Consider the following 13,911-nt stretch of genomic DNA (forward strand, 5'->3'; position numbering starts at 1 on the left):
AAATATTTTAAAAAAATCCCCCAGTACATGAGCCCCGGGGTCAGGTGCATTTTTGACTGCCATGGGAACAACAAAATGAAATGTGTGAATGTATCCGGGCTGGGAAAAGAGAAGAGACGCGCTGTGAAAGACACACACTCACACTTTCACACAGTCCTGATCTGTCGGAAAGCATTCAGACTGCTCGTGGCCCGGCTTTATTATAAATCATCTGGGGCCTGTTCATTTTAACAGGTGCCAATCAAATATTGTTGCCAAAAAAAATGTGAAAAAAAGAGTAAATGCTTAAATACAGAGCCCCAAACACAGCATGTCGTTCCCTCATTTTATCAATTGTGTGCACAATTTACTAATTCATTCCCTCAATTTGCTATATCGTGCACACAAGAGAACTAATTAGTGAATTGTGATTACAAAGTAGTAATCATGTGTACGTTTTAGTACATTGAGGGAACAAATTAGTAAATTCTGTGCACAATTTATATTTTGTACGGGGCTCTATATTTAACAATTCTTTTTTTTTTTTGCATAATTTTTTAATATTAATATTATTCTAATTGCATTATTTAATTGTTAAAAATAGATTTAGAAAAGTTTATTAGAAAAGCAAATCCACTTGAAGGACTATCAAAGGTTAAGATTGATGTCTGACAATGATTAAGGTTTTAATTTTAATCATTTCCTGCGTCATTAGTGTCTGTTGTGGGTGTCCTTGTTTTTTTACAATGTTTCATTCCAGAATGGCATTTTCACATCATTCGACAAGACAAGACTGAATACTAGTTCATGGGATAATAGTGCTGTTTGTATCAAATACCTTCCTGCAAGGCACTGTTGAATCTGTGCATATTTGACGGAACATACCTGGAAACATTTCTTCCGTTGTTTTTAAGCTGCACACACCGGAAGATTTGGACACACCTTTCACTCAGATTTCTGAGAAAATACATTTCCTAAATGAACAGTTCACCCAGAAATGTGTACTCAGCCTCAAGCCATCCAAAATGTAGATGAGTTTGTTTCTTTATGGGGACAGATTTGGAGAAATGTTGCATTAATTCACTTACTCACCAATGAATATCTATGAAAAGTCCATCCTGTTGTCTTTCACATCAAAATCTATCCACATATTTACATTTATTCATTTATTCATTTAGCAGACGCTTTTATCCAAAGCGACTTACAGATGAAGACAGTGGAAGCAATCAAAAACAACAAAAAGAGCAATGATATATAAGAGCTATAACAAGTCTCAGTTAGCTTAACATAGTACACGTAGTAAGGGATTTTAAATAATATAATAAATAAAAAGAAAACAGAAAGAATAAAAAAAGAATAGAGCAAGCTAGTGTTAGAGGTATTTACACACACACACGCAATTGCATAATAAATGAAAAGAAAATAGAATACAAAAAGATTAGAAAGGTAGTTAGATTTTTTAAGAATAGAATTAGAATAGTGAGTGTTAAAGTTAGAGGGTCAAATAAAGATGGAAGAGATGTGTTTTAAGCCGATTCTTGAAGATGGCTGAGGACTCAGCTGCTCGGATTGAGTTGGGCAGGTTATTCTACCAGGAGGGAACATTTAATTTAAAAGTCCGTAAAAGTGACTTTGTGCTTCTTTGGGATGAACAATCAAGCGACGTTCACTTGCAGAACGCAAGCTTCTAGAGGACACATAAGTCTGAAGTAACAAATTTAGGTAAATGGGTGCAGATCCAGTGGTAGTTTTGTAGGCAAACATCAATGCCTTGAATTTTATGCGAGCAGCTATTGGAAGCCAGTGCAAATTGATAAACAGAGGTGTGACGTGTAATCTTTTTGGCTCATTAAAAATGAATCTTGCTGCCGCGTTCTGAATTAATTGTAAAGGTTTGACAGAACTGTCTGGAAGACCTGCCAAGAGGGCATTGCAATAGCCCAGCCTGGACAGAACAAGAGCTTGAACAAGGAGTTGTGCAGCATGTTCCCAAAGAAAGGGCTTGATCTTCTTGATGTTGATATATTGGGATTGAACTGTTTTTGCTTGTAAACAGTGTTTGATCTGTGCAGATTTCTCTGCTGATTCAGACCAGATTACTTTTTCACTGGAGGAAGCAATATTATGGATTATGGACTTAACAGTTTGAATTTAAAACTTTTCGCTTTCTATGTCATTAACTGATGGACTGGAGTGGTGTGGATTACTTGTGGATTATTGTAATGTTTTTATCAGCTGTTTGGAATCTCATTCTAATGGCACCCATTCACTGTAGAGATGTAATGCCAAATTTGAATAGATTGTAAGCAAATTTTCACTTTGTGTGTACTACTCCTTTAACCCCATTACAAGAGCATTTTAAACTCTGGGTTAAGAAATGTTTCACAATTATATTTTTCAAGGCTTATGAAGCCATTCTTTAGAGTTACAGCTGTGCAAACCCAAATCACAGCGTGCAGGTTTTTTTTAAAGGTAAAAAACAAACATGCAAAAATTACTATTTTGGAAAGTGTAAGTAAGCTTGGCTATTGTTGCGGAGGTTTGTAGTGAAGATGGGCCTGTCGGGTCAGTGAGGTCTGCGGAGAGATCGCTTCTATCTGAACTTTATCGGCTGAAACATCTGTTGTAATTTCTGTCAAATGAAACTTTTATTACCTGATCATTAAAGTCCTGGCGATGGAAAAAACAGATGTCGGCGCTGTTCTTATGACTGCTGCGTTTTACGGTGTTGGTGAAAATTGAACCAAAGGGATGCCGCCCCTCCACCTCCATTATAAAATTAAGGGGGAAATGATTTCCACATTCCACGGACAAGAGGGGCACTGGTGGGGTGCTGAGAGACGAGCGGCCGGTGTGTGACGGGTTAGCTGAACTACTCACAGAACCACCACAGACTGAGAGTTTATTAGTGCTGGGAAGGACTCTACTGTGTTTATTGGTGCCGCACCGAGACTCGACTAAAAGAAATCGGTTTATGACTAACTGCAGTCTTGTGCAAAACCTGCCATCATTTTGCTAGGGTATTGCTATGTGGTTGCTAAAGTGTTCTGGGTGGATTGTACAAAGCAGGCTATTTGCAATTCAACACTGAAAATCAACACTGATATAGGTCATCTCCTTGAGTTTTTACTGAAGGCGAAGTCGTCAATGAGCTCATCATATTATAACTAAAACATCAATGAACGTTAACGTTATTTTAATGTCAAAAAACAAAAATGTTTCACAGGATTATGAACATACCTGAAAGGGATGCACAGGCTTCATCTTGAGCATTTTTACCTTTACCTTTTCGGCGCTAGACTGCTGGCATCTTTTTTCCGGGTGTAGTTGTCTATCAGTTATGATCATTTGTAGTCAGCTGTGAACATGAGGTGAATGCAGGTGTAGATGCGAGAATGGCGCATTACATGTGCTTTGCCTACTGCATTCACCGTAAAATGCATTTTTTTATAATTATGTATATATGCTCATGTTATTTGTATTTATGTACTGTACATGCAATATTAATATTAATATAGAATAAGCAACTAGGATGGATCCCTATGCAAACTGTGTACTCTGCGTATAGGGAGCAGTGGTACTGTTGCTAAGACACAGAAATGTGATTATTATAGTATTGTGCTTTTCTGTTACCGTACTTGGATTGTGGCTGCACTGCCAAGTCAAGTCAAGTCACCTTTATTTATATAGCGCTTTAAACAAAATACATTGCGTCAAAGCAACTGAACAACATTCATTAGGAAAACAGTGTGTCAATAATGCAGGATGACAGTTAAAGGCAGTTCAGCATTGAATTCAGTGATGTCATCTCTGTTCAGTTTAAATAGTGTCTGTGCAATCATTTGCAATCAAGTCAACGATATCGCTGTAGATGAAGTGACCCCAACAAAGCAAGCCAGAGGTGACAGCGGCAAGGAACCGAAACTCCATCGTGACAGAATGGAGAAAAAAACCTTGGGAGAAACCAGGCTCAGTTGGGGGTCAGTTCTCCTCTGACCAGACGAAACCAGTAGTTCAATTCCAGGCTGCAGCAAAGTCAGATTGTGCAGAAGAATCATCTGTTTCCTGTGGTCTTGTCCTGGTGCTCCTCTGAGACAAGGTCTTTACAGGGGATCTGTATCTGGGGCTCTAGTTGTCCTGGTCTCCGCTGTCTTTCAGGGCAGTAGAGGTCCTTTCTAGGAGCTGATCCACCATCTGGTCTGGATACGAACTGGATCCGGATGACTGCAGTGACCCTCTGATCTGGACACAGACTGGATCTGGTGGCCACGGTGACCTCGGAATAAGAGAGAAACAGACTAATAATAGCGTAGATGCCATAGGGTGGTGCTATGCAGTTGACAAGGTGTCCTGTGATGTTGGTGGTGCATTTCTATATGTTTCTAGTTTTAAGCAAGTTGCTATGTGGCTGCTAGGGTGTAGTGAGTGGTTGGGATTTATACAGTATGTGGTGCCTTAGGTGTCCTGAGTCTTTTTAGGATGTTACTAAGGCATTTCCAGGCAGTTTCTAAAGCGTTCCAAGTGCTAAGTGGCTGCCTCAAAAGTCGAAAGTGTCCTCAAGTTGAAAATCATCTGAAAACGAGGTGAAAGAGTCACATTTTGGTAAAGAAACAGAACAATTACTGTGTGTCTGGTGTACAAGCACTACAGGATGAAGCAAACATTAGACTTTATTGCCTAGTGTTAAAGATTTCATTAAAATATGAGCAATGAAATGTGATGCTCAGTTTTCCCCCTAAATATATTCACTACCGCTTCATGGTTTTAATATTAGTATTGGCATCAGCTGAATGCAGACTTAAATAGAAACGAGCTTCATCTCTTTTGGGGAATATTTACATGATGTTTTGGAAATGGGTTCTAGTTCTTTGATTGTGAGGGATGGCAGACAGATCTGAATAGAGAGGAAAGTCTCCCTGATGTCTTGCTGTTCACAGCGTGTTTGACCGGCTCAACAAAACTCCAAGAGAGGAATAAAGATAAAGACAATGGCTGCTTTTATTTTCTTCATTCCACAGAAAGTGTAGAGATCGGCCACCCTCCTCGGAAAATGAATCACGGCCAGACAAATTCGTTTCTGGGTTGCGTTACTTAACTACAGTCATAGGTAAGGTTACCAGATTTTTCCTCATCCGTGATCTCGCTCTCCTGCATTCAGACTCTTTCTACCTTTCTGTCTCGGCAGCCAGACTGTTGCCATCTCTGGAAAGAAATCAAATCTACTAGCATATCACACACACATCTGATTCACTGCTTATTGTATCCAGATGATGGTCACCGTTGTAATGTTTCTTTTAACATTAACAAAGTGTGAACTTGATTTGACCCCCAGATGTAGAGTGTTGCTACAACTACAAGTACCACAATCTGATATCTGATGCTTTAATTTTGATTGCAATAATAGACGGACCAGGGTTGGTTGTCACATTTTTTCTTTAAACCCGCAGACACAAAAGTTAAACTCTTAACTGCAAAAACAGATACAAAACATCAATTACGGAGTCCAAACCCAGCACAGTGTGACAACTAGTCCTGTCTTCCTTTTGTATTTCCTTTTGTAAATGCTTCATTCAAACATCAGCTTTGTGAGAACTGCCGACAGAATAAACATACAACATACAGTACAGTATAACAACAAGCACATTACTGTTTGAGACGCACACACAAATCTCTTATCAGATTATAAGAAAGAGGAAATGTCATTAACAACTTGATTAGCCTGAATGTTTTGTTTGCATCACCTATTGTTTACGTAACATAATATCTGCAACAAAGAATACAAGTTAATAGATTTTTTTATACATTATCTTAAAAACACACAACATTTTATGATGCCTGTATTCCCCCCAGGGAATAAAATGATAATAAAAAAGGGAATTAAGTTAATTGGTTATTAATTTATAAAGAAATCTCTTTACAAACACAGAATTGCAAGATGTAAATCTGTTGAGTTAATACCTCACAATTCTGACTTTTTATTCATGCAACATCCACATGTAGGTTAGGTTCCAATGACAATATGTATTTTATATAGAATACAATTTTTAATTTTGTATTTCATAATGAAGTTATATTTACATTTAAGTACATATGATGAACATGGGTTTGAATGAGGATGAACATGAGTATAATGAAACACCACTACCCTTCTAATGCAAATGAAATGTACACGTATACTGTAATACCTTTTAAAATGATCCTTTGGAAACAAACATCATTTAAATGTGATCATCAGCATTACTCTATAAAACATAAATGAATAACTTTTCGTAGAAACCACTGAAATAAAGTTTCAGAAAGACACGTTTGTTGTGTTTTCATACTGAACTAAGTAGCCTATATTCTGTCCCAGGCCCTTAAACGCACAAACCTTCTTGTAATCATACATTTCGAGTAAGACATTATTTCGTATGTTTTTGAACAATGTATTCCTTTTTATATTTTTTAAATGATAAATACATTATACATATGGCTGATTTATAAAGCATCAAAGAGTAATTAAAATACCCTTTATGCCTGTTTTTCACGTTTCGCTATATTTGTCAGCTTTTAAACGCAACACAGACAGGCATAGATAAATGCGCGTGCACGCGCACACAGAGCAGGATGGTCATTGTGTTGGAACTACACGCGCGCGTTGAGGACTGAAGCAGTAGGAGGAGGAACTTCAGTCGCTCATTTATTGAACGTTTCTTCACATTAGTGCTCACTCGAGTGCGCCACACACGCAGGGAGCGAGACACACACTGCAGAGCTCTCGGTCACAGCGCGCGCAGCCGGATCGTTCCAAATTTAAAATTCGAATGTAACAGCAGCGGCGGGATGCGACATTATATCCGTCTGTCGGCGCTTTGATCAACGCACTACCCGAAGGATGGAGAGGAAACTTTGCTGAACTTACAGCTGATTTTTCATTTACTTTGCTTCAGACATGGTGAGTGCATCATTTCCTCACTGATATTGTCTTCTTACGAGCCGCTTATATTTCCTTTCTTTGTAATATAATGCATTATTTCTCCTCCATACTATGAGTTGTGTCGTTAGAAAATTTCTTTAATCGAGGACAGTGCAGGAGGACGCGTTTGTTAACATTTTGAGAAGGTTTAAAGGATGGTCAAAGATGCAGAAATCTAAGTACATTTTTAAAAAATAAAACAAGTTTAATTTAGGTTATAGTGCTATGTCATAGGTGAAGCTTTTTATTCTTTTCCCTTCCTTGTGCATTAAAAGGATCTGAAGAACCAATAAAGAAACATCACTATTTTAGAACCATATAGAAATTCACGAACCCTGTAACCCTCTTTGCAGATAAAATAAAACAAGGCATACTGTATGTAGTGCATTGAGTGTTTCTGTTTTATGTAAGAACAGACACATTTTCATTATTGTTTGAATTCATATTACATTTTGCATAACACCTTAATCAAACAATATAGAAATGCCTACGTTTATTCATGCTATAGTTTGAACTGAATTAAAAATTCTACTTAAGATTATTAAGTTCATACTCTTTAAAATAAAGATGAGGCTCTTGAATAGTTACTAGCTTCAGAACTTTCTGCTATATCAAGAACTATATTTGGCAATGTAGGGTCAAATAAATGTAATAGATAGATGAATAAAGCTAAAAAAAAAAAAAAACAAATAGATAAAAACTAAATCTAGATGCATTTTTGCATGTGATTGAGATCAGTTTTTTGCTTACAGAATTCCAAACACAATGTAAAAAATAATTATTTGCCAGTCACAGTTTAGACAAATTTAATAAACAAAACACTTTATGCAAACAGAATTAAAAGTACTATACTTTGAATACAGTTAGATACAACAATTTATTAAAAATTCATTTAGCTGTTAAGTGAAATATTAGTTCTCCAAATCTGGTAGATGTGTATTTTGTATTTGTAATAATTTGTATTAATGCAGTACCTATTTTTAGACTGAAACTGAAGTATCACACTGACAAAATGCACAAAAGAAAAAGAAGAAAAAAACTATATGTAGACTTAAGAAATTATAAATGATTGTCCTTTGTGGCCTTTTTCCATCAAAACTAAGGTGTGACTAACTGCAATGAATTTTTTTTTTTTTTTTTTTTTTACATCATGGTAAGCTCGACGTGATTAAAATGCTAACATGATTGTAACTAATTCTTTTGGGTTAAAGTGCAGTGAAATCTTTTTTTCTGATCACTATCTGACCTTTAAAATGCAGAAATTGAAATGTCCCCTTCTATTATTTAAAAACCAAATACATTTTAATTAATGATATTCAGAATAATTTTCCTAAAAGTGTAGAAGGTCTTTGAACAGAATACTTTGTTTTTCAGATCTAAACATCTGTATCATTCTTAATTTAATGAATCTACATTGCTTCACTCGGTACCATCATACTGAGTTATGAGTTTTTCTCTCAGGTCTTAGTTTATGCATACGTGTTTATTCACACGAGCAGCTTTTTATTAAAATAGTATGTCTGTTTGAACTAAATCAATGCTGGAGTTCACAGAGCTGGATGATTACTCTGAAATCGCTGAGGCGATGTTTAAAGTCAGGAAGCTAATAAGGTAATTTTAGGGTGCCTTGCTAAGCATTTTTGAAAGAGAAGCATTCATCGTCCTTGAGAAGCTCTCACAACCCCCTGCTCAATACATTCAGCGCTTTGTTTCACGAGAACGCAGGTCACTGTTGCACAATTCCAAATTATTAACAATCCAGGTCCACAGAAGAGACCAGGAATCGGACACAGAGATCCAAAACCAGTTGCAGATGTAGTACTGATCCTAAACGCCAATGCTTTCTTTCCCAAATGCAATGATTCTAACGCCACTATGACTTTGCAACTCCAAAACAAGTCCAAGAAATATTGACTCATGCACGGCAACTTTTTTTCTATCTTGACGATGATATAACATCTGCACAAAAAACAATGCAACTATCTTTGTCTTTGGTAACTTGACATATTGTGAAAAACATTGTAATATGATTAACTTTTAACTGGTGTTGGTGTTTGGTGTAATTCCTTTTTTTAAAGAACCAAATTCAGTTCAGTACCACTGGATTCAATCAAATTCAGTTGAAGTGGCCACAACGTTTTTTAAAAATGTATTAGTAAAAATGAACCCCTCTGTCTTTGCATTCACATTTTACACGCTTTGAAAAGGTCAGATCTCTTATTCTCAGTGTCTCAATGTAGATTTTGAGGATGTGCGGTACTCCATTTTAAAGTATGCAGATATTTTTTCTTAATTTAATTAAAGCCTTTTGTGGATACGTCAGATCACAGATTAATTAGACTGAAATCAGACGTAAATGCAGACTTATTTCAGTTATTTTTGGAAAATGTTGGATGCACATCAGAGGTCACGTGCACAGGGGCAAGTTTGATTTAACGCTCTCGTTTTCAGTGTATAATAACATCAGGTCTCACTCTGAGATCTCTTTCCGTCATGGTTCTGATTACTAACGCTAATAAATTGTGAATAAGCTGCACAATTCCTGCTCGAGGAGGCAAAGCGAGGCCCGAGTTCCCCATCCTGAGACCCCCTCTCTTAAGAAAACACAAATTAATTCCTAAAGTCCTCTGTAGCCAAAGTTTTCTGGAATGATAAATATTTTCATAGGAAGCACAGCTCTTCCTGAGTTTATCGGCGCACGGTTCATTACGGCCCAGCCCACGTTAACCCCTCGGTTTTAGGGTGAGGCTGAAGGCCTTGAACTCCGCTTCTGCTTTGAATTGTCAACTGATCCTCTGCTTCCAGATGGAAGATGACCTCGCTCGTAATGAGCAAAATATTTAGCTAGCGCCCATAGAGGGATTCCCGAAAGTCTCGTGAGTCTTGCACAACTAAATGAGATCGGTAGCGAAGAGTTTAACACTTTGCCACATCATCATCAGTCGGGTCTGTGGCTTGGAGTCAAGGCCAAGGAATTTTTCACTGCTCATGATTAAAGGTATGAAAAGCCTAGTAAAATAATTTTTCTGAACAAACATGAATTTTACTAGTGCAACTTTCTTTATAACACTAATAGCATCAAAGCAAGCATCACTACTATTATTGATCATACTTGGAGAAAAATTTGCTTTGAATTTCTATGCAGTATTTTCCCAAAACAACTGTTGATTTGAGTATACATGAATGCTTTAGCAGCACAGTTACAGTCAGAGGCCCAACGACAGCGAGCTGAACTTCACATAAACTCTTCGCTTTGATCAGACGACGCTCGTACAGTCTTTGATTACAACTTCCTTTTGTGAAGTGAAGAAGCTGGTGTGCTCAAATGTTGAATATTTTGGGTGATTTGCATTACTTTTGAAGGTTTAAACACTGATGGATGATCATATTTAGCTTTCCAGAAAATAAACATCAGATAATTTAAAAATTGTGATCGGGAGGTCCTTTCTGTTGTGAGTAATATTGTATTCTGAACTGTATATAGAAAAGCAAGATCAAAAGGTATATATAAAACATCAAGATAGTTTCATCTTGCGTCCAAATTCATGTAAGTCTGTTGGTTTTTCCACATCAATTAATTTGTTCAGATCATTAACCAAAGACATGGTCAACACTGATAGCAATGCTTGACTTCACAAATGAGAGAATATAGTTTGGAGAGATTCTGTATGTTAATGTGAATAGGAAGCAACGCAGTTTTGGTAGTTCCCTTTCAGTTTGTCGCTCTCTCTCTCTCTCACACACACACACACACACACAGTCATCCGAACCCCTCCTTTTCCCTACAGTCTCATTCTTTCACCAAACAGCAGCTGGTTCTTCAGCTATTGCCAACCTTATCTTATATCTTAACGCACACACACACACACACACACACACACACACAGACAGCCAGTGTCACATGCATCACCGTCATAAAGCAAACTGCTGATTATGTGTGATCCAGTGCAAATGAAAGGTGCTTGATCTTATTATTTTCCTGTTTTTGTTTGGAACTAACTTTATGGATGCAAATAAAAAAATAACAAGCATGCAAGTAATGAAGGATGATATAAAAATAACGTCATTACTGCTGATTGTCTGATAGCACCCAAGCAAAATTGCTATATTTCTACCATCACAAAGTATATACCGTTATACTCTCCAGCACTGATGCAAATAATGTTTAGGCCTATATTAGGGTTCTTTATGACTCTAGTTCATAGTCAAGAACAACAAAACTGAAAACTTCAGTCAAAAACTCAACATAAGTCAACATGTGAACGATTAAGAGATTTCATAAGATTAACTATATTCTCTCTCTCATAATTGATTTCCAAAGGTGGACCGTTCCAAACTTGGACCGTATACAATGTAAACAAATTAGTTCTCTTGAATAAGCTGCAATGTTCCTCGTCTCTGCCACTCAGGCGCGTTTACACATGCTAACCGCCCTCAGGGCAAATAAGCAGCAACTTTTTCTACAGGTTTCTTTGATAAAGTCATATATCTTTCAGTGACTGTCCAAAACAATGTAAGGCGAGGATGTTAGCATTTGCAGCTACCATGTTGCAAGGTAAAAAGTTCAAGCCTGCTAACTGAATAAACTACTTTGTCTTCCTGGATTGGGCATACATAATGTAGACGTCTGTTTTGCAAGTCATGCGAAAGCTCAGGGTTTTAAATCCAAGTCAAACAAGCAGCAAACTCAATTTCAAAGGAATATTCTTGGATAAATACAGCTTAAGCTCCTTTGAATAGCATGTACTTAGGGTTAGTGATTTGAACAAAGCTTTAAACCAAAGTATAACATTTTTCATAACTCATCCTGCATCATGTGTGCCAGGTACTTGAGGTGTGCATACTGGCTGATGGTTTTCACCTAAAACTGGAGAAAAACTGAATACCATAGAGACTTGGGCTAGTAAGAAACCACCAAATCTCCACTTAAACCACTTTTAATTAAGTAAAACCACCCAGACAACCTTAGCAAATGTAATGCAACACACTTGCAACGTGTTTCGAGTTTTGCACATTCAAAAGCCACTTAAAAACTTCATAACTAATGAAAAGTTTGCAAGCCTGATTGATATTTGATTATACCCTTGAGAAAAAGAAGTACACTTCAGCATATGTTTTAAAAAAAATACTTATATAAATAATATACTATACATTAAAATATATGTTAACTTAAATGTTTGAAAACTTCAATGCATTATTTACAATTAAATCAAAATGTATTAAATGCAATTACATCATGCATTATGCAAAATTATGTTAAATTAGTTGACTGCTCATAAAATAGGACTAAAGTATATATTTTGTATGTAATTTCATAATACCTTCTATTGATTTGAAATTTGGTTAAAGTGTATTCTCAAATATAGACTAAACTATACTTAAATTTAATTTCTACTCAAACCTGTATGTCATATATTTAAATATATTTAGAATTTCACATATTTAATAATAAAATTGTACTTTTTGAAATGTAACTTTAATGTTATATCAAATAACACACAAGTCATGTGTCTCAGTACATCAAAACAAGTTTGCTTCTTTAAAGTGCGAAAAAAAAAAATAATATATATTTTTTTAAAGTTAAAAGATAAAATTGTACATTATTACAATTTGGTTTGTTTTTTTAAGTGTGCTTACGTAAGTGTGTTATATAACAGTTGTGAAAGTGTACTGTGGCCTTTAATTTAATCTGCAAGTACAGTTTACATCATTAAAAACATAGTTTTTTAAAGCATCAGTGGTGCACATTTAATACAATGAAGCACACTCCTTTTTCACAAGGCCAGTCAGTGAAATGGTATCCTAGAGTAGTTGCTCTTTCGTTGTGCATCTGATTTGCATGCTCTGAAAACACGCAGCTCTCTCTCTCTCTGATGCACTCGAGCGGGTTTAATGCAGTCTGAGCCTCCTGACTACATAAGGCCAGATGTGTTACCTGACCGATCCCCTCATAAGACAGATCCTGGGAGGTCCACCAGCTGTCCCCATCCATGACCCACGCTCCGGGGGTGAAGGGTCCAGCAGACCTGGAGGCTGGCGGCAGTAGGGACGAGGGGGATGGGTCTGAGGAGAAATTGGGAACCGATGGGGCAAATGTCTGAACGGAGGGGGTCGATTACACATAAGTCGGGGGTTTTTGGGTGGGAGAGGGGATCCTTCCATACAAGCTGGCATGAAAGGTGGCTTTCTCCTCTTGGAAGCTGTCATGTGGAAAGCAGAGCCCACCATGGCAGGCGGTTAGTGTTACACACAAACATGGTGGCCAGGAACGTGCGGCCGAGCCTGGGCTGGGCTTTTTAATAACAGAAGCCAATAAATTAAAAGTCTATCTGCAGGACGGAAAACTGATAGCTTTCCGAGGCCTTTCTGCACTGGATTTTGTCCTGTGCTCATTTGTTTTGCACTGTTCTTTGCTGTATTTTCTGGACAACAATTTCTGAACAACTATAGAATAGATTGTTTTTTTCTCAAACAGAATTGTTTGATAGTTTATATCGTGAAATAGTAAAAATGTGTAAATATATACTTTCCATAATGTGTGCATGCTAGTTCCTGTTACACTTTAATTTCTTCTCTTTGTTCTGGCTGATTTACAAAGAGGAACTTGGAAAGAATACAATGTTTTAGAAAGGATTCAGTTTGAATACAGACTTGTGTTATAGTTTATATTACAGCATACAACTGTAAAAATGTATAAATATGTATTTTGTGTGTGTGGAACCATTTGTTTTACTGTATTTTCTGGACAAGTGTTGTCATGATTTGGCTGAAAAGCAAAGAGGAACTTGAAAAGAATAAAATGTTTTAGAAATGATTTAGTCTAAATGCATACTTGTACAAAAGTTGTGCAAAGGTAAAAACTTAAATATAGATTTTCTGCACAACATTTTGTGCATGCTAACCTGTTTAAATTTGTTTCTTTGCTGTGTTTTCTGGACAGAAAGTATTGTCATTATTCTGAATGGAAAGAGAAACTT

At 36.7% G+C, this 13,911-nt stretch overlaps 1 protein-coding gene across 3 annotated transcripts in view; it reads left to right on the forward strand.

Moving 5' to 3' along the window:
* Nucleotides 1-6,632: 6,632 nt before the first annotated feature.
* eya2 (EYA transcriptional coactivator and phosphatase 2) overlaps nucleotides 6,633-13,911 on the forward strand; it is a 34,907-nt gene continuing 27,628 nt past the window's right edge. The window contains exon 1 of one of the 3 annotated variants that reach the window (XM_052559703.1): nucleotides 6,633-6,913. The gene's annotated coding sequence lies outside the window, so the exon portion shown is untranslated. The remainder of the gene's footprint in view (nucleotides 6,914-13,911) is intronic. The other 2 variants (XM_052559702.1, XM_052559701.1) reach the window with 2 other exon arrangements.

The sequence above is a fragment of the Carassius gibelio genome, chromosome B6 (genome assembly GCF_023724105.1).
Source record: "Carassius gibelio isolate Cgi1373 ecotype wild population from Czech Republic chromosome B6, carGib1.2-hapl.c, whole genome shotgun sequence".
Classification (NCBI taxonomy): domain Eukaryota; kingdom Metazoa; phylum Chordata; class Actinopteri; order Cypriniformes; family Cyprinidae; genus Carassius; species Carassius gibelio.